Raw genomic sequence first — 20,943 nt, 5'->3', positions numbered from 1 at the left:
GGATAACTTTAATCCATCCATCCTGTTTCTGTTGCAGGGAGGTGGAGAGAACAATCAACACAATAACGGCTTTCTTTCATGCCTCTTGAAGGACTCAATATTCTCTGTACTGCATTACATGTGAAAGTCGATTTATTACCCATGAACACACTACCTGTATGCTAATTATATGTAAATAGGTAGCTCCAGCCCTCATAATGTTGTCCAACATTTCCGCTATAAAACGGGATAAAATTATTTTGGAAACATACCAAATTTGAAAAGTAATTGAGAAGTTGTGCAATTACAAATCATGGAGCACAAAATAGCCTACAGCACCTGGTATTCCCAGGCGGTCTCCCATCCAGGTACTAACTAGGCCCGACACTGCTTAGCTTCCGAGATTGGGCGCATTCAGTGTGGTGTGGCCGTAGGCTCTGGGCCTAGTGAGTTTTGTACTTTTAAGCATCTAGTTGGCTAGACCTTGCAGTTTTGAAAGGCAATTGAGAAATGGCTCACTTCCTGAACTTGGAGCACAAAAAAGCCTACAGCACCTGGTATTCCCAGGCGGTCTCCCATCCAGGTACTAACTAGGCCCGACACTGCTTAGCTTCCGAGATCAGACGAGATCGGGCGCATTCAGTGTGGTGTGGCCGTAGGCTCTGGTCCTAGTGAGTTTTGTACTTTTAAGCATCTAGTCGGCTAGACCTTGCAGTTTTGAAAGGCAATTGAGAAATGGCTCACTTCCTGAACTTGGAGCACAAAAAAGCCTACAGCACCTGGTATTCCCAGGCGGTCTCCCATCCAGGTACTAACTAGGCCCGACACTGCTTAGCTTCCGAGATCAGACGAGATCGGGCGCATTCAGTGTGGTGTGGCCGTAGGCTCTGGGCCTAGTGAGTTTTGTACTTTTAAGCATCTAGTCGGCTAGACCTTGCAGTTTTGAAAGGCAATTGAGAAATGGCTCACTTCCTGAACTTGGAGCACAAAAAAGCCTACAGCACCTGGTATTCCCAGGCGGTCTCCCATCCAGGTACTAACTAGGCCCGACACTGCTTAGCTTCCGAGATCAGACAAGATCGGGCGCATTCAGTGTGGTGTGGCCGTAGGCTCTGGGCCTAGTGAGTTTTGTACTTTTAAGCATCTAGTCGGCTAGACCTTGCAGTTTTGAAAGGCAATTGAGAAATGGCTCACTTCCTGAACTTGGAGCACAAAAAAGCCTACAGCACCTGGTATTCCCAGGCGGTCTCCCATCCAGGTACTAACTAGGCCCGACACTGCTTAGCTTCCGAGATCAGACGAGATCGGGCGCATTCAGTGTGGTGTGGCCGTAGGCTCGAGTAATGCTAAGAATATTACTCTTATGCATTTGCATTTAGTAAGCTAAGCCATGCAGCCACTTGCAACATGATACCACGCTCATCGCTCGATCAGCGCTCGATCAGGCGAGATATATAAGACTGGTGGGCCCATTCAGGACTCCTATGTCTGGTAGGATAACTTTAATCCATCCATCCTGTTTCTGTTGCAGGGAGGTGGAGAGAACAATCAACACAATAACGGCTTTCTTTCATGCCTCTTGAAGGACTCAATATTCTCTGTACTGCATTACATGTGAAAGTCGATTTATTACCCATGAACACACTACCTGTATGCTAATTATATGTAAATAGGTAGCTCCAGCCCTCATAATGTTGTCCAACATTTCCGCTATAAAACGGGATAAAATTATTTTGGAAACATACCAAATTTGAAAAGTAATTGAGAAGTTGCGCAATTACTAATCATGGAGCACAAAATAGCCTACAGCACCTGGTATTCCCAGGCGGTCTCCCATCCAGGTACTAACTAGGCCCAACACTGCTTAGCTTCCGAGATCAGACGAGATCGGGCGCATTCAGTGTGGTGTGGCCGTAGGCTCTGGGCCTAGTGAGTTTTGTACTTTTAAGCATCTAGTCGGCTAGACCTTGCAGTTTTGAAAGGCAATTGAGAAATGGCTCACTTCCTGAACTTGGAGCACAAAAAAGCCTACAGCACCTGGTATTCCCAGGCAGTCTCCCATCCAGGTACTAACTAGGCCCGACACTGCTTAGCTTCCGAGATCAGACGAGATCGGGCGCATTCAGTGTGGTGTGGCCGTAGGGTCTAGGAATGCTAAGAATATTACTCTTATGCATTTGCATTTAGTAAGCTAAGCCATGCAGCCACTTGCAACATGATACCACGCTCATCGCTCGATCAGCGCTCGATCAGGCGAGATATATAAGACTGGTGGGCCCATTCAGGACTCCTATGTCTGGTAGGATAACTTTAATCCATCCTTCCTGTTTCTGTTGCAGGGAGGTGGAGAGAACAATCAACACAATAACGGCTTTCTTTCATGCCTCTTGAAGGACTCAATATTCTCTGTACTGCATTACATGTGAAAGTCGATTTATTACCCATGAACACACTACCTGTATGCTAATTATATGTAAATAGGTAGCTCCAGCCCTCATAATGTTGTCCAACATTTCCGCTATAAAACGGGATAAAATTATTTTGGAAACATACCAAATTTGAAAAGTAATTGAGAAGTTGTGCAATTACTAATCATGGAGCACAAAATAGCCTACAGCACCTGGTATTCCCAGGCGGTCTCCCATCCAGGTACTAACTAGGCCCGACACTGCTTAGCTTCCGAGATCAGACGAGATCGGGCGCATTCAGTGTGGTGTGGCCGTAGGCTCTGGGCCTAGTGAGTTTTGTACTTTTAAGCATCTAGTCGGCTAGACCTTGCAGTTTTGAAAGGCAATTGAGAAATGGCTCACTTCCTGAACTTGGAGCACAAAAAAGCCTACAGCACCTGGTATTCCCAGGCGGTCTCCCATCCAGGTACTAACTAGGCCCGACACTGCTTAGCTTCCGAGATCAGACGAGATCGGGCACATTCAGTGTGGTGTGGCCGTAGGCTCTGGTCCTAGTGAGTTTTGTACTTTTAAGCATCTAGTCGGCTAGACCTTGCAGTTTTGAAAGGCAATTGAGAAATGGCTCACTTCCTGAACTTGGAGCACAAAAAAGCCTACAGCACCTGGTATTCCCAGGTGGTCTCCCATCCAGGTACTAACTAGGCCCGACACTGCTTAGCTTCCGAGATCAGACGAGATCGGGCGCATTCAGTGTGGTGTGGCCGTAGGCTCTGGGCCTAGTGAGTTTTGTACTTTTAAGCATCTAGTCGGCTAGACCTTGCAGTTTTGAAAGGCAATTGAGAAATGGCTCACTTCCTGAACTTGGAGCACAAAAAAGCCTACAGCACCTGGTATTCCCAGGCGGTCTCCCATCCAGGTACTAACTAGTCCCGACACTGCTTAGCTTCCGAGATCAGACGAGATCGGGCGCATTCAGTGTGGTGTGGCCGTAGGCTCTAGAAATGCTAAGAATATTACTCTTATGCATTTGCATTTAGTAAGCTAAGCCATGCAGCCACTTGCAACATGATACCACGCTCATCGCTCGATCAGCGCTCGATCAGGCGAGATATATAAGACTGGTGGGCCCATTCAGGACTCCTATGTCTGGTAGGATAACTTTAATCCATCCATCCTGTTTCTGTTGCAGGGAGGTGGAGAGAACAATCAACACAATAACGGCTTTCTTTCATGCCTCTTGAAGGACTCAATATTCTCTGTACTGCATTACATGTGAAAGTCGATTTATTACCCATGAACACACTACCTGTATGCTAATTATATGTAAATAGGTAGCTCCAGCCCTCATAATGTTGTCCAACATTTCCGCTATAAAACGGGATAAAATTATTTTGGAAACATACCAAATTTGAAAAGTAATTGAGAAGTTGTGCAATTACAAATCATGGAGCACAAAATAGCCTACAGCACCTGGTATTCCCAGGCGGTCTCCCATCCAGGTACTAACTAGGCCCGACACTGCTTAGCTTCCGAGATTGGGCGCATTCAGTGTGGTGTGGCCGTAGGCTCTGGGCCTAGTGAGTTTTGTACTTTTAAGCATCTAGTTGGCTAGACCTTGCAGTTTTGAAAGGCAATTGAGAAATGGCTCACTTCCTGAACTTGGAGCACAAAAAAGCCTACAGCACCTGGTATTCCCAGGCGGTCTCCCATCCAGGTACTAACTAGGCCCGACACTGCTTAGCTTCCGAGATCAGACGAGATCGGGCGCATTCAGTGTGGTGTGGCCGTAGGCTCTGGTCCTAGTGAGTTTTGTACTTTTAAGCATCTAGTCGGCTAGACCTTGCAGTTTTGAAAGGCAATTGAGAAATGGCTCACTTCCTGAACTTGGAGCACAAAAAAGCCTACAGCACCTGGTATTCCCAGGCGGTCTCCCATCCAGGTACTAACTAGGCCCGACACTGCTTAGCTTCCGAGATCAGACGAGATCGGGCGCATTCAGTGTGGTGTGGCCGTAGGCTCTGGGCCTAGTGAGTTTTGTACTTTTAAGCATCTAGTCGGCTAGACCTTGCAGTTTTGAAAGGCAATTGAGAAATGGCTCACTTCCTGAACTTGGAGCACAAAAAAGCCTACAGCACCTGGTATTCCCAGGCGGTCTCCCATCCAGGTACTAACTAGGCCCGACACTGCTTAGCTTCCGAGATCAGACAAGATCGGGCGCATTCAGTGTGGTGTGGCCGTAGGCTCTGGGCCTAGTGAGTTTTGTACTTTTAAGCATCTAGTCGGCTAGACCTTGCAGTTTTGAAAGGCAATTGAGAAATGGCTCACTTCCTGAACTTGGAGCACAAAAAAGCCTACAGCACCTGGTATTCCCAGGCGGTCTCCCATCCAGGTACTAACTAGGCCCGACACTGCTTAGCTTCCGAGATCAGACGAGATCGGGCGCATTCAGTGTGGTGTGGCCGTAGGCTCGAGTAATGCTAAGAATATTACTCTTATGCATTTGCATTTAGTAAGCTAAGCCATGCAGCCACTTGCAACATGATACCACGCTCATCGCTCGATCAGCGCTCGATCAGGCGAGATATATAAGACTGGTGGGCCCATTCAGGACTCCTATGTCTGGTAGGATAACTTTAATCCATCCATCCTGTTTCTGTTGCAGGGAGGTGGAGAGAACAATCAACACAATAACGGCTTTCTTTCATGCCTCTTGAAGGACTCAATATTCTCTGTACTGCATTACATGTGAAAGTCGATTTATTACCCATGAACACACTACCTGTATGCTAATTATATGTAAATAGGTAGCTCCAGCCCTCATAATGTTGTCCAACATTTCCGCTATAAAACGGGATAAAATTATTTTGGAAACATACCAAATTTGAAAAGTAATTGAGAAGTTGCGCAATTACTAATCATGGAGCACAAAATAGCCTACAGCACCTGGTATTCCCAGGCGGTCTCCCATCCAGGTACTAACTAGGCCCAACACTGCTTAGCTTCCGAGATCAGACGAGATGGGGCGCATTCAGTGTGGTGTGGCCGTAGGCTCTGGGCCTAGTGAGTTTTGTACTTTTAAGCATCTAGTCGGCTAGACCTTGCAGTTTTGAAAGGCAATTGAGAAATGGCTCACTTCCTGAACTTGGAGCACAAAAAAGCCTACAGCACCTGGTATTCCCAGGCAGTCTCCCATCCAGGTACTAACTAGGCCCGACACTGCTTAGCTTCCGAGATCAGACGAGATCGGGCGCATTCAGTGTGGTGTGGCCGTAGGCTCTAGGAATGCTAAGAATATTACTCTTATGCATTTGCATTTAGTAAGCTAAGCCATGCAGCCACTTGCAACATGATACCACGCTCATCGCTCGATCAGCGCTCGATCAGGCGAGATATATAAGACTGGTGGGCCCATTCAGGACTCCTATGTCTGGTAGGATAACTTTAATCCATCCTTCCTGTTTCTGTTGCAGGGAGGTGGAGAGAACAATCAACACAATAACGGCTTTCTTTCATGCCTCTTGAAGGACTCAATATTCTCTGTACTGCATTACATGTGAAAGTCGATTTATTACCCATGAACACACTACCTGTATGCTAATTATATGTAAATAGGTAGCTCCAGCCCTCATAATGTTGTCCAACATTTCCGCTATAAAACGGGATAAAATTATTTTGGAAACATACCAAATTTGAAAAGTAATTGAGAAGTTGTGCAATTACTAATCATGGAGCACAAAATAGCCTACAGCACCTGGTATTCCCAGGCGGTCTCCCATCCAGGTACTAACTAGGCCCGACACTGCTTAGCTTCCGAGATCAGACGAGATCGGGCGCATTCAGTGTGGTGTGGCCGTAGGCTCTGGGCCTAGTGAGTTTTGTACTTTTAAGCATCTAGTCGGCTAGACCTTGCAGTTTTGAAAGGCAATTGAGAAATGGCTCACTTCCTGAACTTGGAGCACAAAAAAGCCTACAGCACCTGGTATTCCCAGGCGGTCTCCCATCCAGGTACTAACTAGGCCCGACACTGCTTAGCTTCCGAGATCAGACGAGATCGGGCGCATTCAGTGTGGTGTGGCCGTAGGCTCTGGTCCTAGTGAGTTTTGTACTTTTAAGCATCTAGTCGGCTAGACCTTGCAGTTTTGAAAGGCAATTGAGAAATGGCTCACTTCCTGAACTTGGAGCACAAAAAAGCCTACAGCACCTGGTATTCCCAGGCGGTCTCCCATCCAGGTACTAACTAGGCCCGACACTGCTTAGCTTCCGAGATCAGACGAGATCGGGCGCATTCAGTGTGGTGTGGCCGTAGGCTCTAGAAATGCTAAGAATATTACTCTTATGCATTTGCATTTAGTAAGCTAAGCCATGCAGCCACTTGCAACATGATACCACGCTCATCGCTCGATCAGCGCTCGATCAGGCGAGATATATAAGACTGGTGGGCCCATTCAGGACTCCTATGTCTGGTAGGATAACTTTAATCCATCCATCCTGTTTCTGTTGCAGGGAGGTGGAGAGAACAATCAACACAATAACGGCTTTCTTTCATGCCTCTTGAAGGACTCAATATTCTCTGTACTGCATTACATGTGAAAGTCGATTTATTACCCATGAACACACTACCTGTATGCTAATTATATGTAAATAGGTAGCTCCAGCCCTCATAATGTTGTCCAACATTTCCGCTATAAAACGGGATAAAATTATTTTGGAAACATACCAAATTTGAAAAGTAATTGAGAAGTTGTGCAATTACTAATCATGGAGCACAAAATAGCCTACAGCACCTGGTATTCCCAGGCGGTCTCCCATCCAGGTACTAACTAGGCCCGACACTGCTTAGCTTCCGAGATCAAACGAGATCGGGCGCATTCAGTGTGGTGTGGCCGTAGGCTCAGGGCCTAGTGAGTTTTGTACTTTTAAGCATCTAGTCGGCTAGACCTTGCAGTTTTGAAAGGCAATTGAGAAATGGCTCACTTCCTGAACTTGGAGCACAAAAAAGCCTACAGCACCTGGTATTCCCAGGCGGTCTCCCATCCAGGTACTAACTAGGCCCGACACTGCTTTGCTTCCGAGATCAGACGAGATCGGGCGCATTCAGTGTGGTGTGGCCGTAGGCTCTGGTCCTAGTGAGTTTTGTACTTTTAAGCATCTAGTCGGCTAGACCTTGCAGTTTTGAAAGGCAATTGAGAAATGGCTCACTTCCTGAACTTGGAGCACAAAAAAGCCTACAGCACCTGGTATTCCCAGGCGGTCTCCCATCCAGGTACTAACTAGGCCCGACACTGCTTAGCTTCCGAGATCAGACGAGATCGGGCGCATTCAGTGTGGTGTGGCCGTAGGCTCTGGACCTAGTGAGTTTTGTACTTTTAAGCATCTAGTCGGCTAGACCTTGCAGTTTTGAAAGGCAATTGAGAAATGGCTCACTTCCTGAACTTGGAGCACAAAAAAGCCTACAGCACCTGGTATTCCCAGGCGGTCTCCCATCCAGGTACTAACTAGGCCCGACACTGCTTAGCTTCCGAGATCAGACGAGATCGGGCGCATTCAGTGTGGTGTGGCCGTAGGCTCGAGTAATGCTAAGAATATTACTCTTATGCATTTGCATTTAGTAAGCTAAGCCATGCAGCCACTTGCAACATGATACCACGCTCATCGCTCGATCAGCGCTCGATCAGGCGAGATATATAAGACTGGTGGGCCCATTCAGGACTCCTATGTCTGGTAGGATAACTTTAATCCATCCATCCTGTTTCTGTTGCAGGGAGGTGGAGAGAACAATCAACACAATAACGGCTTTCTTTCATGCCTCTTGAAGGACTCAATATTCTCTGTACTGCATTACATGTGAAAGTCGATTTATTACCCATGAACACACTACCTGTATGCTAATTATATGTAAATAGGTAGCTCCAGCCCTCATAATGTTGTCCAACATTTCCGCTATAAAACGGGATAAAATTATTTTGGAAACATACCAAATTTGAAAAGTAATTGAGAAGTTGTGCAATTACTAATCATGGAGCACAAAATAGCCTACAGCACCTGGTATTCCCAGGCGGTCTCCCATCCAGGTACTAACTAGGCCCGACACTGCTTAGCTTCCGAGATCAGACGAGATCGGGCGCATTCAGTGTGGTGTGGCCGTAGGCTCTGGGCCTAGTGAGTTTTGTACTTTTAAGCATCTAGTCGGCTAGACCTTGCAGTTTTGAAAGGCAATTGAGAAATGGCTCACTTCCTGAACTTGGAGCACAAAAAAGCCTACAGCACCTGGTATTCCCAGGCGGTCTCCCATCCAGGTACTAACTAGGCCCGACACTGCTTAGCTTCCGAGATCAGACGAGATCGGGCGCATTCAGTGTGGTGTGGCCGTAGGCTCTGGTCCTAGTGAGTTTTGTACTTTTAAGCATCTAGTCGGCTAGACCTTGCAGTTTTGAAAGGCAATTGAGAAAATGCTCACTTCCTGAACTTGGAGCACAAAAAAGCCTACAGCACCTGGTATTCCCAGGCGGTCTCCCATCCAGGTACTAACTAGGCCCGACACTGCTTAGCTTCCGAGATCAGACGAGATCGGGCGCATTCAGTGTGGTGTGGCCGTAGGCTCTGGGCCTAGTGAGTTTTGTACTTTTAAGCATCTAGTCGGCTAGACCTTGCAGTTTTGAAAGGCAATTGAGAAATGGCTCACTTCCTGAACTTGGAGCACAAAAAAGCCTACAGCACCTGGTATTCCCAGGCGGTCTCCCATCCAGGTACTAACTAGGCCCGACACTGCTTAGCTTCCGAGATCAGACGAGATCGGGCGCATTCAGTGTGGTGTGGCCGTAGGCTCTGGTCCTAGTGAGTTTTGTACTTTTAAGCATCTAGTCGGCTAGACCTTGCAGTTTTGAAAGGCAATTGAGAAATGGCTCACTTCCTGAACTTGGAGCACAAAAAAGCCTACAGCACCTGGTATTCCCAGGCGGAATCCCATCCAGGTACTAACTAGGCCCGACACTGCTTAGCTTCCGAGATCAGACGAGATCGGGCGCATTCAGTGTGGTGTGGCCGTAGGCTCTGGGCCTAGTGAGTTTTGTACTTTTAAGCATCTAGTCGGCTAGACCTTGCAGTTTTGAAAGGCAATTGAGAAATGGCTCACTTCCTGAACTTGGAGCACAAAAAAGCCTACAGCACCTGGTATTCCCAGGCGGTCTCCCATCCAGGTACTAACTAGGCCCGACACTGCTTAGCTTCTGAGATCAGACGAGATCGGGCGCATTCAGTGTGGTGTGGCCGCAGGCTCTGGGCCTAGTGAGTTTTGTACTTTTAAGCATCTAGTCGGCTAGACCTTGCAGTTTTGAAAGGCAATTGAGAAATGGCTCACTTCCTGAACTTGGAGCACAAAAAAGCCTACAGCACCTGGTATTCCCAGGCGGTCTCCCATCCAGGTACTAACTAGGCCCGACACTGCTTAGCTTCGGAGATCAGACGAGATCGGGCGCATTCAGTGTGGTGTGGCCGTAGGCTCGAGTAATGCTAAGAATATTACTCTTATGCATTTGCATTTAGTAAGCTAAGCCATGCAGCCACTTGCAACATGATACCACGCTCATCGCTCGATCAGCGCTCGATCAGGCGAGATATATAAGACTGGTGGGCCCATTCAGGACTCCTATGTCTGGTAGGATAACTTTAATCCATCCATCCTGTTTCTGTTGCAGGGAGGTGGAGAGAACAATCAACACAATAACGGCTTTCTTTCATGCCTCTTGAAGGACTCAATATTCTCTGTACTGCATTACATGTGAAAGTCGATTTATTACCCATGAACACACTACCTGTATGCTAATTATATGTAAATAGGTAGCTCCAGCCCTCATAATGTTGTCCAACATTTCCGCTATAAAACGGGATAAAATTATTTTGGAAACATACCAAATTTGAAAAGTAATTGAGAAGTTGCGCAATTACTAATCATGGAGCACAAAATAGCCTACAGCACCTGGTATTCCCAGGCGGTCTCCCATCCAGGTACTAACTAGGCCCGACACTGCTTAGCTTCCGAGATCAGACGAGATCGGGCGCATTCAGTGTGGTGTGGCCGTAGGCTCTGGGCCTCGTGAGTTTTGTACTTTTAAGCATCTAGTCGGCTAGACCTTGCAGTTTTGAAAGGCAATTGAGAAATGGCTCACTTCCTGAACTTGGAGCACAAAAAAGCCTACAGCACCTGGTATTCCCAGGCAGTCTCCCATCCAGGTACTAACTAGGCCAGACACTGCTTAGCTTCCGAGATCAGACGAGATCGGGCGCATTCAGTGTGGTGTGGCCGTAGGCTCTAGTAATGCTAAGAATATTACTCTTATGCATTTGCATTTAGTAAGCTAAGCCATGCAGCCACTTGCAACATGATACCACGCTCATCGCTCGATCAGCGCTCGATCAGGCGAGATATATAAGACTGGTGGGCCCATTCAGGACTCCTATGTCTGGTAGGATAACTTTAATCCATCCATCCTGTTTCTGTTGCAGGGAGGTGGAGAGAACAATCAACACAATAACGGCTTTCTTTCATGCCTCTTGAAGGACTCAATATTCTCTGTACTGCATTACATGTGAAAGTCGATTTATTACCCATGAACACACTACCTGTATGCTAATTATATGTAAATAGGTAGCTCCAGCCCTCATAATGTTGTCCAACATTTCCGCTATAAAACGGGATAAAATTATTTTGGAAACATACCAAATTTGAAAAGTAATTGAGAAGTTGTGCAATTACAAATCATGGAGCACAAAATAGCCTACAGCACCTGGTATTCCCAGGCGGTCTCCCATCCAGGTACTAACTAGGCCCGACACTGCTTGGCTTCCGAGATCGGGCGCATTCAGTGTGGTGTGGCCGTAGGCTCTGGGCCTAGTGAGTTTTGTACTTTTAAGCATCTAGTTGGCTAGACCTTGCAGTTTTGAAAGGCAATTGAGAAATGGCTCACTTCCTGAACTTGGAGCACAAAAAAGCCTACAGCACCTGGTATTCCCAGGCGGTCTCCCATCCAGGTACTAACTAGGCCCGACACTGCTTAGCTTCCGAGATCAGACGAGATCGGGCGCATTCAGTGTGGTGTGGCCGTAGGCGCTGGTCCTAGTGAGTTTTGTACTTTTAAGCATCTAGTCGGCTAGACCTTGCAGTTTTGAAAGGCAATTGAGAAATGGCTCACTTCCTGAACTTGGAGCACAAAAAAGCCTACAGCACCTGGTATTCCCAGGCGGTCTCCCATCCAGGTACTAACTAGGCCCGACACTGCTTAGCTTCCGAGATCAGACGAGATCGGGCGCATTCAGTGTGGTGTGGCCGTAGGCTCTGGGCCTAGTGAGTTTTGTACTTTTAAGCATCTAGTCGGCTAGACCTTGCAGTTTTGAAAGGCAATTGAGAAATGGCTCACTTCCTGAACTTGGAGCACAAAAAAGCCTACAGCACCTGGTATTCCCAGGCGGTCTCCCATCCAGGTACTAACTAGGCCCGACACTGCTTAGCTTCCGAGATCAGACAAGATCGGGCGCATTCAGTGTGGTGTGGCCGTAGGCTCTGGGCCTAGTGAGTTTTGTACTTTTAAGCATCTAGTCGGCTAGACCTTGCAGTTTTGAAAGGCAATTGAGAAATGGCTCACTTCCTGAACTTGGAGCACAAAAAAGCCTACAGCACCTGGTATTCCCAGGCGGTCTCCCATCCAGGTACTAACTAGGCCCGACACTGCTTAGCTTCCGAGATCAGACGAGATCGGGCGCATTCAGTGTGGTGTGGCCATAGGCTCGAGTAATGCTAAGAATATTACTCTTATGCATTTGCATTTAGTAAGCTAAGCCATGCAGCCACTTGCAACATGATACCACGCTCATCGCTCGATCAGCGCTCGATCAGGCGAGATATATAAGACTGGTGGGCCCATTCAGGACTCCTATGTCTGGTAGGATAACTTTAATCCATCCATCCTGTTTCTGTTGCAGGGAGGTGGAGAGAACAATCAACACAATAACGGCTTTCTTTCATGCCTCTTGAAGGACTCAATATTCTCTGTACTGCATTACATGTGAAAGTCGATTTATTACCCATGAACACACTACCTGTATGCTAATTATATGTAAATAGGTAGCTCCAGCCCTCATAATGTTGTCCAACATTTCCGCTATAAAACGGGATAAAATTATTTTGGAAACATACCAAATTTGAAAAGTAATTGAGAAGTTGCGCAATTACTAATCATGGAGCACAAAATAGCCTACAGCACCTGGTATTCCCAGGCGGTCTCCCATCCAGGTACTAACTAGGCCCAACACTGCTTAGCTTCCGAGATCAGACGAGATCGGGCGCATTCAGTGTGGTGTGGCCGTAGGCTCTGGGCCTAGTGAGTTTTGTACTTTTAAGCATCTAGTCGGCTAGACCTTGCAGTTTTGAAAGGCAATTGAGAAATGGCTCACTTCCTGAACTTGGAGCACAAAAAAGCCTACAGCACCTGGTATTCCCAGGCAGTCTCCCATCCAGGTACTAACTAGGCCCGACACTGCTTAGCTTCCGAGATCAGACGAGATCGGGCGCATTCAGTGTGGTGTGGCCGTAGGCTCTAGGAATGCTAAGAATATTACTCTTATGCATTTGCATTTAGTAAGCTAAGCCATGCAGCCACTTGCAACATGATACCACGCTCATCGCTCGATCAGCGCTCGATCAGGCGAGATATATAAGACTGGTGGGCCCATTCAGGACTCCTATGTCTGGTAGGATAACTTTAATCCATCCATCCTGTTTCTGTTGCAGGGAGGTGGAGAGAACAATCAACACAATAACGGCTTTCTTTCATGCCTCTTGAAGGACTCAATATTCTCTGTACTGCATTACATGTGAAAGTCGATTTATTACCCATGAACACACTACCTGTATGCTAATTATATGTAAATAGGTAGCTCCAGCCCTCATAATGTTGTCCAACATTTCCGCTATAAAACGGGATAAAATTATTTTGGAAACATACCAAATTTGAAAAGTAATTGAGAAGTTGTGCAATTACTAATCATGGAGCACAAAATAGCCTACAGCACCTGGTATTCCCAGGCGGTCTCCCATCCAGGTACTAACTAGGCCCGACACTGCTTAGCTTCCGAGATCAGACGAGATCGGGCGCATTCAGTGTGGTGTGGCCGTAGGCTCTGGGCCTAGTGAGTTTTGTACTTTTAAGCATCTAGTCGGCTAGACCTTGCAGTTTTGAAAGGCAATTGAGAAATGGCTCACTTCCTGAACTTGGAGCACAAAAAAGCCTACAGCACCTGGTATTCCCAGGCGGTCTCCCATCCAGGTACTAACTAGGCCCGACACTGCTTAGCTTCCGAGATCAGATGAGATCGGGCGCATTCAGTGTGGTGTGGCCGTAGGCTCTGGTCCTAGTGAGTTTTGTACTTTTAAGCATCTAGTCGGCTAGACCTTGCAGTTTTGAAAGGCAATTGAGAAATGGCTCACTTCCTGAACTTGGAGCACAAAAAAAGCCTACAGCACCTGGTATTCCCAGGTGGTCTCCCATCCAGGTACTAACTAGGCCCGACACTGCTTAGCTTCCGAGATCAGACGAGATCGGGCGCATTCAGTGTGGTGTGGCCGTAGGCTCTGGGCCTAGTGAGTTTTGTACTTTTAAGCATCTAGTCGGCTAGACCTTGCAGTTTTGAAAGGCAATTGAGAAATGGCTCACTTCCTGAACTTGGAGCACAAAAAAGCCTACAGCACCTGGTATTCCCAGGCGGTCTCCCATCCAGGTACTAACTAGGCCCGACACTGCTTAGCTTCCGAGATCAGACGAGATCGGGCGCATTCAGTGTGGTGTGGCCGTAGGCTCTAGAAATGCTAAGAATATTACTCTTATGCATTTGCATTTAGTAAGCTAAGCCATGCAGCCACTTGCAACATGATACCACGCTCATCGCTCGATCAGCGCTCGATCAGGCGAGATATATAAGACTGGTGGGCCCATTCAGGACTCCTATGTCTGGTAGGATAACTTTAATCCATCCATCCTGTTTCTGTTGCAGGGAGGTGGAGAGAACAATCAACACAATAACGGCTTTCTTTCATGCCTCTTGAAGGACTCAATATTCTCTGTACTGCATTACATGTGAAAGTCGATTTATTACCCATGAACACACTACCTGTATGCTAATTATATGTAAATAGGTAGCTCCAGCCCTCATAATGTTGTCCAACATTTCCGCTATAAAACGGGATAAAATTATTTTGGAAACATACCAAATTTGAAAAGTAATTGAGAAGTTGTGCAATTACTAATCATGGAGCACAAAATAGCCTACAGCACCTGGTATTCCCAGGCGGTCTCCCATCCAGGTACTAACTAGGCCCGACACTGCTTAGCTTCCGAGATCAAACGAGATCGGGCGCATTCAGTGTGGTGTGGCCGTAGGCTCAGGGCCTAGTGAGTTTTGTACTTTTAAGCATCTAGTCGGCTAGACCTTGCAGTTTTGAAAGGCAATTGAGAAATGGCTCACTTCCTGAACTTGGAGCACAAAAAAGCCTACAGCACCTGGTATTCCCAGGCGGTCTCCCATCCAGGTACTAACTAGGCCCGACACTGCTTTGCTTCCGAGATCAGACGAGATCGGGCGCATTCAGTGTGGTGTGGCCGTAGGCTCTGGTCCTAGTGAGTTTTGTACTTTTAAGCATCTAGTCGGCTAGACCTTGCAGTTTTGAAAGGCAATTGAGAAATGGCTCACTTCCTGAACTTGGAGCACAAAAAAGCCTACAGCACCTGGTATTCCCAGGCGGTCTCCCATCCAGGTACTAACTAGGCCCGACACTGCTTAGCTTCCGAGATCAGACGAGATCGGGCGCATTCAGTGTGGTGTGGCCGTAGGCTCTGGACCTAGTGAGTTTTGTACTTTTAAGCATCTAGTCGGCTAGACCTTGCAGTTTTGAAAGGCAATTGAGAAATGGCTCACTTCCTGAACTTGGAGCACAAAAAAGCCTACAGCACCTGGTATTCCCAGGCGGTCTCCCATCCAGGTACTAACTAGGCCCGACACTGCTTAGCTTCCGAGATCAGACGAGATCGGGCGCATTCAGTGTGGTGTGGCCGTAGGCTCGAGTAATGCTAAGAATATTACTCTTATGCATTTGCATTTAGTAAGCTAAGCCATGCAGCCACTTGCAACATGATACCACGCTCATCGCTCGATCAGCGCTCGATCAGGCGAGATATATAAGACTGGTGGGCCCATTCAGGACTCCTATGTCTGGTAGGATAACTTTAATCCATCCATCCTGTTTCTGTTGCAGGGAGGTGGAGAGAACAATCAACACAATAACGGCTTTCTTTCATGCCTCTTGAAGGACTCAATATTCTCTGTACTGCATTACATGTGAAAGTCGATTTATTACCCATGAACACACTACCTGTATGCTAATTATATGTAAATAGGTAGCTCCAGCCCTCATAATGTTGTCCAACATTTCCGCTATAAAACGGGATAAAATTATTTTGGAAACATACCAAATTTGAAAAGTAATTGAGAAGTTGTGCAATTACAAATCATGGAGCACAAAATAGCCTACAGCACCTGGTATTCCCAGGCGGTCTCCCATCCAGGTACTAACTAGGCCCGACACTGCTTAGCTTCCGAGATCGGGCGCATTCAGTGTGGTGTGGCCGTAGGCTCTGGGCCTAGTGAGTTTTGTACTTTTAAGCATCTAGTTGGCTAGACCTTGCAGTTTTGAAAGGCAATTGAGAAATGGCTCACTTCCTGAACTTGGAGCACAAAAAAGCCTACAGCACCTGGTATTCCCAGGCGGTCTCCCATCCAGGTACTAACTAGGCCCGACACTGCTTAGCTTCCGAGATCAGACGAGATCGGGCGCATTCAGTGTGGTGTGGCCGTAGGCGCTGGTCCTAGTGAGTTTTGTACTTTTAAGCATCTAGTCGGCTAGACCTTGCAGTTTTGAAAGGCAATTGAGAAATGGCTCACTTCCTGAACTTGGAGCACAAAAAAGCCTACAGCACCTGGTATTCCCAGGCGGTCTCCCATCCAGGTACTAACTAGGCCCGACACTGCTTAGCTTCCGAGATCAGACGAGATCGGGCGCATTCAGTGTGGTGTGGCCGTAGGCTCTGGGCCTAGTGAGTTTTGTACTTTTAAGCATCTAGTCGGCTAGACCTTGCAGTTTTGAAAGGCAATTGAGAAATGGCTCACTTCCTGAACTTGGAGCACAAAAAAGCCTACAGCACCTGGTATTCCCAGGCGGTCTCCCATCCAGGTACTAACTAGGCCCGACACTGCTTAGCTTCCGAGATCAGACAAGATGGGGCGCATTCAGTGTGGTGTGGCCGTAGGCTCTGGGCCTAGTGAGTTTTGTACTTTTAAGCATCTAGTCGGCTAGACCTTGCAGTTTTGAAAGGCAATTGAGAAATGGCTCACTTCCTGAACTTGGAGCACAAAAAAGCCTACAGCACCTGGTATTCCCAGGCGGTCTCCCATCCAGGTACTAACTAGGCCCGACACTGCTTAGCTTCCGAGATCAGACGAGATCGGGCGCATTCAGTGTGGTGTGGCCATAGGCTCGAGTAATGCTAAGAATATTACTCTTATGCATTTGCATTTAGTAAGCTAAGCCATGCAGCCACTTGCAACATGATACCACGCTCATCGCTCGATCAGCGCTCGATCAGGCGAGATATATAAGACTGGTGGGCCCATTCAGGACTCCTATGTCTGGTAGGATAACTTTAATCCATCCATCCTGTTTCTGTTGCAGGGAGGTGGAGAGAACAATCAACACAATAACGGCTTTCTTTCATGCCTCTTGAAGGACTCAATATTCTCTGTACTGCATTACATGTGAAAGTCGATTTATTACCCATGAACACACTACCTGTATGCTAATTATATGTAAATAGGTAGCTCCAGCCCTCATAATGTTGTCCAACATTTCCGCTATAAAACGGGATAAAATTATTTTGGAAACATACCAAATTTGAAAAGTAATTGAGAAGTTGCGCAATTACTAATCATGGAGCACAAAATAGCCTACAGCACCTGGTATTCCCAGGCGGTCTCCCATCCAGGTACTAACTAGGCCCAACACTGCTTAGCTTCCGAGATCAGACGAGATCGGGCGCATTCAGTGTGGTGTGGCCGTAGGCTCTGGGCCTAGTGAGTTTTGTACTTTTAAGCATCTAGTCGGCTAGACCTTGCAGTTTTGAAAGGCAATTGAGAAATGGCTCACTTCCTGAACTTGGAGCACAAAAAAGCCTACAGCACCTGGTATTCCCAGGCAGTCTCCCATCCAGGTACTAACTAGGCCCGACACTGCTTAGCTTCCGAGATCAGACGAGATCGGGCGCATTCAGTGTGGTGTGGCCGTAGGCTCTAGGAATGCTAAGAATATTACTCTTATGCATTTGCATTTAGTAAGCTAAGCCATGCAGCCACTTGCAACATGATACCACGCTCATCGCTCGATCAGCGCTCGATCAGGCGAGATATATAAGACTGGTGGGCCCATTCAGGACTCCTATGTCTGGTAGGATAACTTTAATCCATCCATCCTGTTTCTGTTGCAGGGAGGTGGAGAGAACAATCAACACAATAACGGCTTTCTTTCATGCCTCTTGAAGGACTCAATATTCTCTGTACTGCATTACATGTGAAAGTCGATTTATTACCCATGAACACACTACCTGTATGCTAATTATATGTAAATAGGTAGCTCCAGCCCTCATAATGTTGTCCAACATTTCCGCTATAAAACGGGATAAAATTATTTTGGAAACATACCAAATTTGAAAAGTAATTGAGAAGTTGTGCAATTACTAATCATGCAGCACAAAATAGCCTACAGCACCTGGTATTCCCAGGCGGTCTCCCATCCAGGTACTAACTAGGCCCGACACTGCTTAGCTTCCGAGATCAGACGAGATCGGGCGCATTCAGTGTGGTGTGGCCGTAGGCTCTGGGCCTAGTGAGTTTTGTACTTTTAAGCATCTAGTCGGCTAGACCTTGCAGTTTTGAAAGGCAATTGAGAAATGGCTCACTTCCTGAACTTGGAGCACAAAAAAGCCTACAGCACCTGGTATTCCCAGGCGGTCTCCCATCCAGGTACTAACTAGGCCCGACACTGCTTAGCTTCCGAGATCAGACGAGATCGGGCGCATTCAGTGTGGTGTGGCCGTAGGCTCTGGTCCTAGTGAGTTTTGTACTTTTAAGCATCTAGTCGGCTAGACCTTGCAGTTTTGAAAGGCAATTGAGAAATGGCTCACTTCCTGAACTTGGAGCACAAAAAAAGCCTACAGCACCTGGTATTCCCAGGTGGTCTCCCATCCAGGTACTAACTAGGCCCGACACTGCTTAGCTTCCGAGATCAGACGAGATCGGGCGCATTCAGTGTGGTGTGGCCGTAGGCTCTGGGCCTAGTGAGTTTTGTACTTTTAAGCATCTAGTCGGCTAGACCTTGCAGTTTTGAAAGGCAATTGAGAAATGGCTCACTTCCTGAACTTGGAGCACAAAAAAGCCTACAGCACCTGGTATTCCCAGGTGGTCTCCCATCCAGGTACTAACTAGGCCCGACACTGCTTAGCTTCCGAGATCAGACGAGATCGGGCGCATTCAGTGTGGTGTGGCCGTAGGCTCGAGTAACGCTAAGAATATTACTCTTATGCATTTGCATTTAGTAAGCTAAGCCATGCAGCCACTTGCAACATGATACCACGCTCATCGCTCGATCAGCGCTCGATCAGGCGAGATATATAAGACTGGTGGGCCCATTCAGGACTCCTATGTCTGGTAGGATAACTTTAATCCATCCATCCTGTTTCTGTTGCAGGGAGGTGGAGAGAACAATCAACACAATAACGGCTTTCTTTCATGCCTCTTGAAGGACTCAATATTCTCTGTACTGCATTACATGTGAAAGTCGATTTATTACCCATGAACACACTACCTGTATGCTAATTATATGTAAATAGGTAGCTCCAGCCCTCATAATGTTGTCCAACATTTCCGCTATAAAACGGGATAAAATTATTTTGGAAACATACCAAATTTGAAAAGTAATTGAGAAGTTGTGCAATTACTAATCATGGAGCACAAAATAGCCTACAGCACCTGGTATTCCCAGGCGGTCTCCCATCCAGGTACTAACTAGGCCCGACACTGCTTAGCTTCCGAGATCAGACGAGATCGGGCGCATTCAGTGTGGTGTGGCCGTAGGCTCTGGGCCTAGTGAGTTTTGTACTTTTAAGCATCTAGTCGGCTAGACCTTGCAGTTTTGAAAGGCAATTGAGAAATGGCTCACTTCCTGAACTTGGAGCACAAAAAAGCCTACAGCACCTGGTATTCCCAGGCGGTCTCCCATCCAGGTACTAACTAGGCCCGACACTGCTTAGCTTCCGAGATCAGACGAGATCGGGCGCATTCAGTGTGGTGTGGCCGTAGGCTCTGGTCCTAGTGAGTTTTGTACTTTTAAGCATCTAGTCGGCTAGACCTTGCAGTTTTGAAAGGCAATTGAGAAAATGCTCACTTCCTGAACTTGGAGCACAAAAAAGCCTACAGCACCTGGTATTCCCAGGCGGTCTCCCATCCAGGTACTAACTAGGCCCGACACTGCTTAGCTTCCGAGATCAGACGAGATCGGGCGCATTCAGTGTGGTGTGGCCGTAGGCTCTGGGCCTAGTGAGTTTTGTACTTTTAAGCATCTAGTCGGCTAGACCTTGCAGTTTTGAAAGGCAATTGAGAAATGGCTCACTTCCTGAACTTGGAGCACAAAAAAGCCTACAGCACCTGGTATTCCCAGGCGGTCTCCCATCCAGGTACTAACTAGGCCCGACACTGCTTAGCTTCCGAGATCAGACGAGATCGGGCGCATTCAGTGTGGTGTGGCCGTAGGCTCTAGAAATGCTAAGAATATTACTCTTATGCATTTGCATTTAGTAAGCTAAGCCATGCAGCCACTTGCAACATGATACCACGCTCATCGCTCGATCAGCGCTCGATCAGGCGAGATATATAAGACTGGTGGGCCCATTCAGGACTCCTATGTCTGGTAGGATAACTTTAATCCATCCATCCTGTTTCTGTTGCAGGGAGGTGGAGAGAACAATCAACACAATAACGGCTTTCTTTCATGCCTCTTGAAGGACTCAATATTCTCTGTACTGCATTACATGTGAAAGTCGATTTATTACCCATGAACACACTACCTGTATGCTAATTATATGTAAATAGGTAGCTCCAGCCCTCATAATGTTGTCCAACATTTCCGCTATAAAACGGGATAAAATTATTTTGGAAACATACCAAATTTGAAAAGTAATTGAGAAGTTGTGCAATTACTAATCATGGAGCACAAAATAGCCTACAGCACCTGGTATTCCCAGGCGGTCTCCCATCCAGGTACTAACTAGGCCCGACACTGCTTAGCTTCCGAGATCAGACGAGATCGGGCGCATTCAGTGTGGTGTGGCCGTAGGCTCTGGGCCTAGTGAGTTTTGTACTTTTAAGCATCTAGTCGGCTAGACCTTGCAGTTTTGAAAGGCAATTG

General features: G+C 47.0%; 61 non-coding genes and 4 pseudogenes across 61 annotated transcripts; all 65 read right to left on the bottom strand.

Annotated features, from left to right (window-relative positions):
• Positions 1 to 306: 306 nt before the first annotated feature.
• LOC138474380 (5S ribosomal RNA) lies at positions 307 to 415 on the bottom strand (annotated as a pseudogene).
• A 106-nt stretch (positions 416 to 521) lies between these two features.
• Positions 522 to 640, bottom strand: LOC138474404 (5S ribosomal RNA). The gene has a single exon (XR_011269020.1). It is a non-coding gene; the product is annotated as a 5S ribosomal RNA (ribosomal RNA).
• Positions 641 to 746: 106 nt separating this feature from the next.
• On the bottom strand, positions 747 to 865 carry LOC138474391 (5S ribosomal RNA). Its single transcript, XR_011269019.1, has one exon. It is a non-coding gene; the product is annotated as a 5S ribosomal RNA (ribosomal RNA).
• Positions 866 to 971: 106 nt separating this feature from the next.
• On the bottom strand, positions 972 to 1,090 carry LOC138478814 (5S ribosomal RNA). Its single transcript, XR_011272646.1, has one exon. It is a non-coding gene; the product is annotated as a 5S ribosomal RNA (ribosomal RNA).
• A 106-nt stretch (positions 1,091 to 1,196) lies between these two features.
• On the bottom strand, positions 1,197 to 1,315 carry LOC138474378 (5S ribosomal RNA). The gene has a single exon (XR_011269017.1). It is a non-coding gene; the product is annotated as a 5S ribosomal RNA (ribosomal RNA).
• A 464-nt stretch (positions 1,316 to 1,779) lies between these two features.
• LOC138475497 (5S ribosomal RNA) lies at positions 1,780 to 1,898 on the bottom strand. Its single transcript, XR_011269636.1, has one exon. It is a non-coding gene; the product is annotated as a 5S ribosomal RNA (ribosomal RNA).
• Positions 1,899 to 2,004: 106 nt separating this feature from the next.
• LOC138479896 (5S ribosomal RNA) lies at positions 2,005 to 2,123 on the bottom strand. Its single transcript, XR_011273628.1, has one exon. It is a non-coding gene; the product is annotated as a 5S ribosomal RNA (ribosomal RNA).
• Positions 2,124 to 2,587: 464 nt separating this feature from the next.
• Positions 2,588 to 2,706, bottom strand: LOC138474366 (5S ribosomal RNA). Its single transcript, XR_011269016.1, has one exon. It is a non-coding gene; the product is annotated as a 5S ribosomal RNA (ribosomal RNA).
• A 106-nt stretch (positions 2,707 to 2,812) lies between these two features.
• LOC138477913 (5S ribosomal RNA) lies at positions 2,813 to 2,931 on the bottom strand. The gene has a single exon (XR_011271828.1). It is a non-coding gene; the product is annotated as a 5S ribosomal RNA (ribosomal RNA).
• Positions 2,932 to 3,037: 106 nt separating this feature from the next.
• On the bottom strand, positions 3,038 to 3,156 carry LOC138476453 (5S ribosomal RNA). Its single transcript, XR_011270502.1, has one exon. It is a non-coding gene; the product is annotated as a 5S ribosomal RNA (ribosomal RNA).
• A 106-nt stretch (positions 3,157 to 3,262) lies between these two features.
• LOC138479734 (5S ribosomal RNA) lies at positions 3,263 to 3,381 on the bottom strand. The gene has a single exon (XR_011273481.1). It is a non-coding gene; the product is annotated as a 5S ribosomal RNA (ribosomal RNA).
• A 464-nt stretch (positions 3,382 to 3,845) lies between these two features.
• LOC138474379 (5S ribosomal RNA) lies at positions 3,846 to 3,954 on the bottom strand (annotated as a pseudogene).
• A 106-nt stretch (positions 3,955 to 4,060) lies between these two features.
• LOC138474354 (5S ribosomal RNA) lies at positions 4,061 to 4,179 on the bottom strand. Its single transcript, XR_011269015.1, has one exon. It is a non-coding gene; the product is annotated as a 5S ribosomal RNA (ribosomal RNA).
• Positions 4,180 to 4,285: 106 nt separating this feature from the next.
• Positions 4,286 to 4,404, bottom strand: LOC138474342 (5S ribosomal RNA). Its single transcript, XR_011269014.1, has one exon. It is a non-coding gene; the product is annotated as a 5S ribosomal RNA (ribosomal RNA).
• Positions 4,405 to 4,510: 106 nt separating this feature from the next.
• On the bottom strand, positions 4,511 to 4,629 carry LOC138478813 (5S ribosomal RNA). Its single transcript, XR_011272645.1, has one exon. It is a non-coding gene; the product is annotated as a 5S ribosomal RNA (ribosomal RNA).
• Positions 4,630 to 4,735: 106 nt separating this feature from the next.
• LOC138474330 (5S ribosomal RNA) lies at positions 4,736 to 4,854 on the bottom strand. Its single transcript, XR_011269013.1, has one exon. It is a non-coding gene; the product is annotated as a 5S ribosomal RNA (ribosomal RNA).
• Positions 4,855 to 5,318: 464 nt separating this feature from the next.
• On the bottom strand, positions 5,319 to 5,437 carry LOC138479753 (5S ribosomal RNA). Its single transcript, XR_011273498.1, has one exon. It is a non-coding gene; the product is annotated as a 5S ribosomal RNA (ribosomal RNA).
• A 106-nt stretch (positions 5,438 to 5,543) lies between these two features.
• LOC138478287 (5S ribosomal RNA) lies at positions 5,544 to 5,662 on the bottom strand. Its single transcript, XR_011272168.1, has one exon. It is a non-coding gene; the product is annotated as a 5S ribosomal RNA (ribosomal RNA).
• A 464-nt stretch (positions 5,663 to 6,126) lies between these two features.
• LOC138474318 (5S ribosomal RNA) lies at positions 6,127 to 6,245 on the bottom strand. Its single transcript, XR_011269012.1, has one exon. It is a non-coding gene; the product is annotated as a 5S ribosomal RNA (ribosomal RNA).
• Positions 6,246 to 6,351: 106 nt separating this feature from the next.
• Positions 6,352 to 6,470, bottom strand: LOC138474306 (5S ribosomal RNA). The gene has a single exon (XR_011269011.1). It is a non-coding gene; the product is annotated as a 5S ribosomal RNA (ribosomal RNA).
• Positions 6,471 to 6,576: 106 nt separating this feature from the next.
• Positions 6,577 to 6,695, bottom strand: LOC138474294 (5S ribosomal RNA). The gene has a single exon (XR_011269010.1). It is a non-coding gene; the product is annotated as a 5S ribosomal RNA (ribosomal RNA).
• A 464-nt stretch (positions 6,696 to 7,159) lies between these two features.
• On the bottom strand, positions 7,160 to 7,278 carry LOC138477749 (5S ribosomal RNA). Its single transcript, XR_011271679.1, has one exon. It is a non-coding gene; the product is annotated as a 5S ribosomal RNA (ribosomal RNA).
• Positions 7,279 to 7,384: 106 nt separating this feature from the next.
• LOC138477981 (5S ribosomal RNA) lies at positions 7,385 to 7,503 on the bottom strand. Its single transcript, XR_011271890.1, has one exon. It is a non-coding gene; the product is annotated as a 5S ribosomal RNA (ribosomal RNA).
• A 106-nt stretch (positions 7,504 to 7,609) lies between these two features.
• Positions 7,610 to 7,728, bottom strand: LOC138474281 (5S ribosomal RNA). The gene has a single exon (XR_011269009.1). It is a non-coding gene; the product is annotated as a 5S ribosomal RNA (ribosomal RNA).
• A 106-nt stretch (positions 7,729 to 7,834) lies between these two features.
• Positions 7,835 to 7,953, bottom strand: LOC138474268 (5S ribosomal RNA). Its single transcript, XR_011269008.1, has one exon. It is a non-coding gene; the product is annotated as a 5S ribosomal RNA (ribosomal RNA).
• A 464-nt stretch (positions 7,954 to 8,417) lies between these two features.
• On the bottom strand, positions 8,418 to 8,536 carry LOC138474255 (5S ribosomal RNA). The gene has a single exon (XR_011269006.1). It is a non-coding gene; the product is annotated as a 5S ribosomal RNA (ribosomal RNA).
• Positions 8,537 to 8,642: 106 nt separating this feature from the next.
• LOC138474243 (5S ribosomal RNA) lies at positions 8,643 to 8,761 on the bottom strand. The gene has a single exon (XR_011269005.1). It is a non-coding gene; the product is annotated as a 5S ribosomal RNA (ribosomal RNA).
• A 106-nt stretch (positions 8,762 to 8,867) lies between these two features.
• LOC138474231 (5S ribosomal RNA) lies at positions 8,868 to 8,986 on the bottom strand. The gene has a single exon (XR_011269004.1). It is a non-coding gene; the product is annotated as a 5S ribosomal RNA (ribosomal RNA).
• A 106-nt stretch (positions 8,987 to 9,092) lies between these two features.
• On the bottom strand, positions 9,093 to 9,211 carry LOC138474219 (5S ribosomal RNA). Its single transcript, XR_011269003.1, has one exon. It is a non-coding gene; the product is annotated as a 5S ribosomal RNA (ribosomal RNA).
• A 106-nt stretch (positions 9,212 to 9,317) lies between these two features.
• LOC138479077 (5S ribosomal RNA) lies at positions 9,318 to 9,436 on the bottom strand. The gene has a single exon (XR_011272885.1). It is a non-coding gene; the product is annotated as a 5S ribosomal RNA (ribosomal RNA).
• Positions 9,437 to 9,542: 106 nt separating this feature from the next.
• LOC138479758 (5S ribosomal RNA) lies at positions 9,543 to 9,661 on the bottom strand. Its single transcript, XR_011273503.1, has one exon. It is a non-coding gene; the product is annotated as a 5S ribosomal RNA (ribosomal RNA).
• Positions 9,662 to 9,767: 106 nt separating this feature from the next.
• LOC138479406 (5S ribosomal RNA) lies at positions 9,768 to 9,886 on the bottom strand. Its single transcript, XR_011273184.1, has one exon. It is a non-coding gene; the product is annotated as a 5S ribosomal RNA (ribosomal RNA).
• Positions 9,887 to 10,350: 464 nt separating this feature from the next.
• On the bottom strand, positions 10,351 to 10,469 carry LOC138474207 (5S ribosomal RNA). The gene has a single exon (XR_011269002.1). It is a non-coding gene; the product is annotated as a 5S ribosomal RNA (ribosomal RNA).
• Positions 10,470 to 10,575: 106 nt separating this feature from the next.
• Positions 10,576 to 10,694, bottom strand: LOC138480123 (5S ribosomal RNA). Its single transcript, XR_011273835.1, has one exon. It is a non-coding gene; the product is annotated as a 5S ribosomal RNA (ribosomal RNA).
• A 464-nt stretch (positions 10,695 to 11,158) lies between these two features.
• On the bottom strand, positions 11,159 to 11,267 carry LOC138474217 (5S ribosomal RNA; annotated as a pseudogene).
• A 106-nt stretch (positions 11,268 to 11,373) lies between these two features.
• On the bottom strand, positions 11,374 to 11,492 carry LOC138474195 (5S ribosomal RNA). The gene has a single exon (XR_011269001.1). It is a non-coding gene; the product is annotated as a 5S ribosomal RNA (ribosomal RNA).
• Positions 11,493 to 11,598: 106 nt separating this feature from the next.
• On the bottom strand, positions 11,599 to 11,717 carry LOC138474183 (5S ribosomal RNA). The gene has a single exon (XR_011269000.1). It is a non-coding gene; the product is annotated as a 5S ribosomal RNA (ribosomal RNA).
• A 106-nt stretch (positions 11,718 to 11,823) lies between these two features.
• Positions 11,824 to 11,942, bottom strand: LOC138478812 (5S ribosomal RNA). The gene has a single exon (XR_011272644.1). It is a non-coding gene; the product is annotated as a 5S ribosomal RNA (ribosomal RNA).
• Positions 11,943 to 12,048: 106 nt separating this feature from the next.
• LOC138477844 (5S ribosomal RNA) lies at positions 12,049 to 12,167 on the bottom strand. Its single transcript, XR_011271766.1, has one exon. It is a non-coding gene; the product is annotated as a 5S ribosomal RNA (ribosomal RNA).
• A 464-nt stretch (positions 12,168 to 12,631) lies between these two features.
• On the bottom strand, positions 12,632 to 12,750 carry LOC138475484 (5S ribosomal RNA). Its single transcript, XR_011269625.1, has one exon. It is a non-coding gene; the product is annotated as a 5S ribosomal RNA (ribosomal RNA).
• A 106-nt stretch (positions 12,751 to 12,856) lies between these two features.
• On the bottom strand, positions 12,857 to 12,975 carry LOC138478286 (5S ribosomal RNA). The gene has a single exon (XR_011272167.1). It is a non-coding gene; the product is annotated as a 5S ribosomal RNA (ribosomal RNA).
• A 464-nt stretch (positions 12,976 to 13,439) lies between these two features.
• LOC138474170 (5S ribosomal RNA) lies at positions 13,440 to 13,558 on the bottom strand. Its single transcript, XR_011268999.1, has one exon. It is a non-coding gene; the product is annotated as a 5S ribosomal RNA (ribosomal RNA).
• Positions 13,559 to 13,664: 106 nt separating this feature from the next.
• On the bottom strand, positions 13,665 to 13,783 carry LOC138475091 (5S ribosomal RNA). Its single transcript, XR_011269268.1, has one exon. It is a non-coding gene; the product is annotated as a 5S ribosomal RNA (ribosomal RNA).
• A 107-nt stretch (positions 13,784 to 13,890) lies between these two features.
• On the bottom strand, positions 13,891 to 14,009 carry LOC138476441 (5S ribosomal RNA). The gene has a single exon (XR_011270491.1). It is a non-coding gene; the product is annotated as a 5S ribosomal RNA (ribosomal RNA).
• Positions 14,010 to 14,115: 106 nt separating this feature from the next.
• LOC138474158 (5S ribosomal RNA) lies at positions 14,116 to 14,234 on the bottom strand. The gene has a single exon (XR_011268998.1). It is a non-coding gene; the product is annotated as a 5S ribosomal RNA (ribosomal RNA).
• Positions 14,235 to 14,698: 464 nt separating this feature from the next.
• On the bottom strand, positions 14,699 to 14,817 carry LOC138477748 (5S ribosomal RNA). The gene has a single exon (XR_011271678.1). It is a non-coding gene; the product is annotated as a 5S ribosomal RNA (ribosomal RNA).
• Positions 14,818 to 14,923: 106 nt separating this feature from the next.
• On the bottom strand, positions 14,924 to 15,042 carry LOC138477980 (5S ribosomal RNA). The gene has a single exon (XR_011271889.1). It is a non-coding gene; the product is annotated as a 5S ribosomal RNA (ribosomal RNA).
• A 106-nt stretch (positions 15,043 to 15,148) lies between these two features.
• LOC138474146 (5S ribosomal RNA) lies at positions 15,149 to 15,267 on the bottom strand. The gene has a single exon (XR_011268997.1). It is a non-coding gene; the product is annotated as a 5S ribosomal RNA (ribosomal RNA).
• A 106-nt stretch (positions 15,268 to 15,373) lies between these two features.
• LOC138474133 (5S ribosomal RNA) lies at positions 15,374 to 15,492 on the bottom strand. The gene has a single exon (XR_011268995.1). It is a non-coding gene; the product is annotated as a 5S ribosomal RNA (ribosomal RNA).
• A 464-nt stretch (positions 15,493 to 15,956) lies between these two features.
• Positions 15,957 to 16,065, bottom strand: LOC138473952 (5S ribosomal RNA; annotated as a pseudogene).
• Positions 16,066 to 16,171: 106 nt separating this feature from the next.
• LOC138474121 (5S ribosomal RNA) lies at positions 16,172 to 16,290 on the bottom strand. Its single transcript, XR_011268994.1, has one exon. It is a non-coding gene; the product is annotated as a 5S ribosomal RNA (ribosomal RNA).
• A 106-nt stretch (positions 16,291 to 16,396) lies between these two features.
• On the bottom strand, positions 16,397 to 16,515 carry LOC138474109 (5S ribosomal RNA). The gene has a single exon (XR_011268993.1). It is a non-coding gene; the product is annotated as a 5S ribosomal RNA (ribosomal RNA).
• Positions 16,516 to 16,621: 106 nt separating this feature from the next.
• LOC138480400 (5S ribosomal RNA) lies at positions 16,622 to 16,740 on the bottom strand. Its single transcript, XR_011274079.1, has one exon. It is a non-coding gene; the product is annotated as a 5S ribosomal RNA (ribosomal RNA).
• Positions 16,741 to 16,846: 106 nt separating this feature from the next.
• On the bottom strand, positions 16,847 to 16,965 carry LOC138477843 (5S ribosomal RNA). Its single transcript, XR_011271765.1, has one exon. It is a non-coding gene; the product is annotated as a 5S ribosomal RNA (ribosomal RNA).
• Positions 16,966 to 17,429: 464 nt separating this feature from the next.
• On the bottom strand, positions 17,430 to 17,548 carry LOC138475471 (5S ribosomal RNA). Its single transcript, XR_011269612.1, has one exon. It is a non-coding gene; the product is annotated as a 5S ribosomal RNA (ribosomal RNA).
• Positions 17,549 to 17,654: 106 nt separating this feature from the next.
• On the bottom strand, positions 17,655 to 17,773 carry LOC138478284 (5S ribosomal RNA). The gene has a single exon (XR_011272166.1). It is a non-coding gene; the product is annotated as a 5S ribosomal RNA (ribosomal RNA).
• Positions 17,774 to 18,237: 464 nt separating this feature from the next.
• Positions 18,238 to 18,356, bottom strand: LOC138474097 (5S ribosomal RNA). The gene has a single exon (XR_011268992.1). It is a non-coding gene; the product is annotated as a 5S ribosomal RNA (ribosomal RNA).
• A 106-nt stretch (positions 18,357 to 18,462) lies between these two features.
• On the bottom strand, positions 18,463 to 18,581 carry LOC138474085 (5S ribosomal RNA). The gene has a single exon (XR_011268991.1). It is a non-coding gene; the product is annotated as a 5S ribosomal RNA (ribosomal RNA).
• Positions 18,582 to 18,688: 107 nt separating this feature from the next.
• LOC138476429 (5S ribosomal RNA) lies at positions 18,689 to 18,807 on the bottom strand. Its single transcript, XR_011270480.1, has one exon. It is a non-coding gene; the product is annotated as a 5S ribosomal RNA (ribosomal RNA).
• A 106-nt stretch (positions 18,808 to 18,913) lies between these two features.
• Positions 18,914 to 19,032, bottom strand: LOC138476416 (5S ribosomal RNA). The gene has a single exon (XR_011270469.1). It is a non-coding gene; the product is annotated as a 5S ribosomal RNA (ribosomal RNA).
• A 464-nt stretch (positions 19,033 to 19,496) lies between these two features.
• LOC138474073 (5S ribosomal RNA) lies at positions 19,497 to 19,615 on the bottom strand. The gene has a single exon (XR_011268990.1). It is a non-coding gene; the product is annotated as a 5S ribosomal RNA (ribosomal RNA).
• A 106-nt stretch (positions 19,616 to 19,721) lies between these two features.
• Positions 19,722 to 19,840, bottom strand: LOC138474060 (5S ribosomal RNA). The gene has a single exon (XR_011268989.1). It is a non-coding gene; the product is annotated as a 5S ribosomal RNA (ribosomal RNA).
• A 106-nt stretch (positions 19,841 to 19,946) lies between these two features.
• LOC138474048 (5S ribosomal RNA) lies at positions 19,947 to 20,065 on the bottom strand. Its single transcript, XR_011268988.1, has one exon. It is a non-coding gene; the product is annotated as a 5S ribosomal RNA (ribosomal RNA).
• A 106-nt stretch (positions 20,066 to 20,171) lies between these two features.
• LOC138474036 (5S ribosomal RNA) lies at positions 20,172 to 20,290 on the bottom strand. Its single transcript, XR_011268987.1, has one exon. It is a non-coding gene; the product is annotated as a 5S ribosomal RNA (ribosomal RNA).
• A 464-nt stretch (positions 20,291 to 20,754) lies between these two features.
• On the bottom strand, positions 20,755 to 20,873 carry LOC138474024 (5S ribosomal RNA). The gene has a single exon (XR_011268986.1). It is a non-coding gene; the product is annotated as a 5S ribosomal RNA (ribosomal RNA).
• Between the last annotated feature and the right edge of the window lie 70 nt (positions 20,874 to 20,943).

Source organism: Ambystoma mexicanum, chromosome 8 (genome assembly GCF_040938575.1).
Source record: "Ambystoma mexicanum isolate Mex_15411 chromosome 8, UKY_AmexF1_1, whole genome shotgun sequence".
NCBI lineage: Eukaryota > Metazoa > Chordata > Amphibia > Caudata > Ambystomatidae > Ambystoma > Ambystoma mexicanum.
Note: the sequence above shows the minus strand (reverse complement) of the source record. Positions and strands in the feature narration are given on the sequence as shown.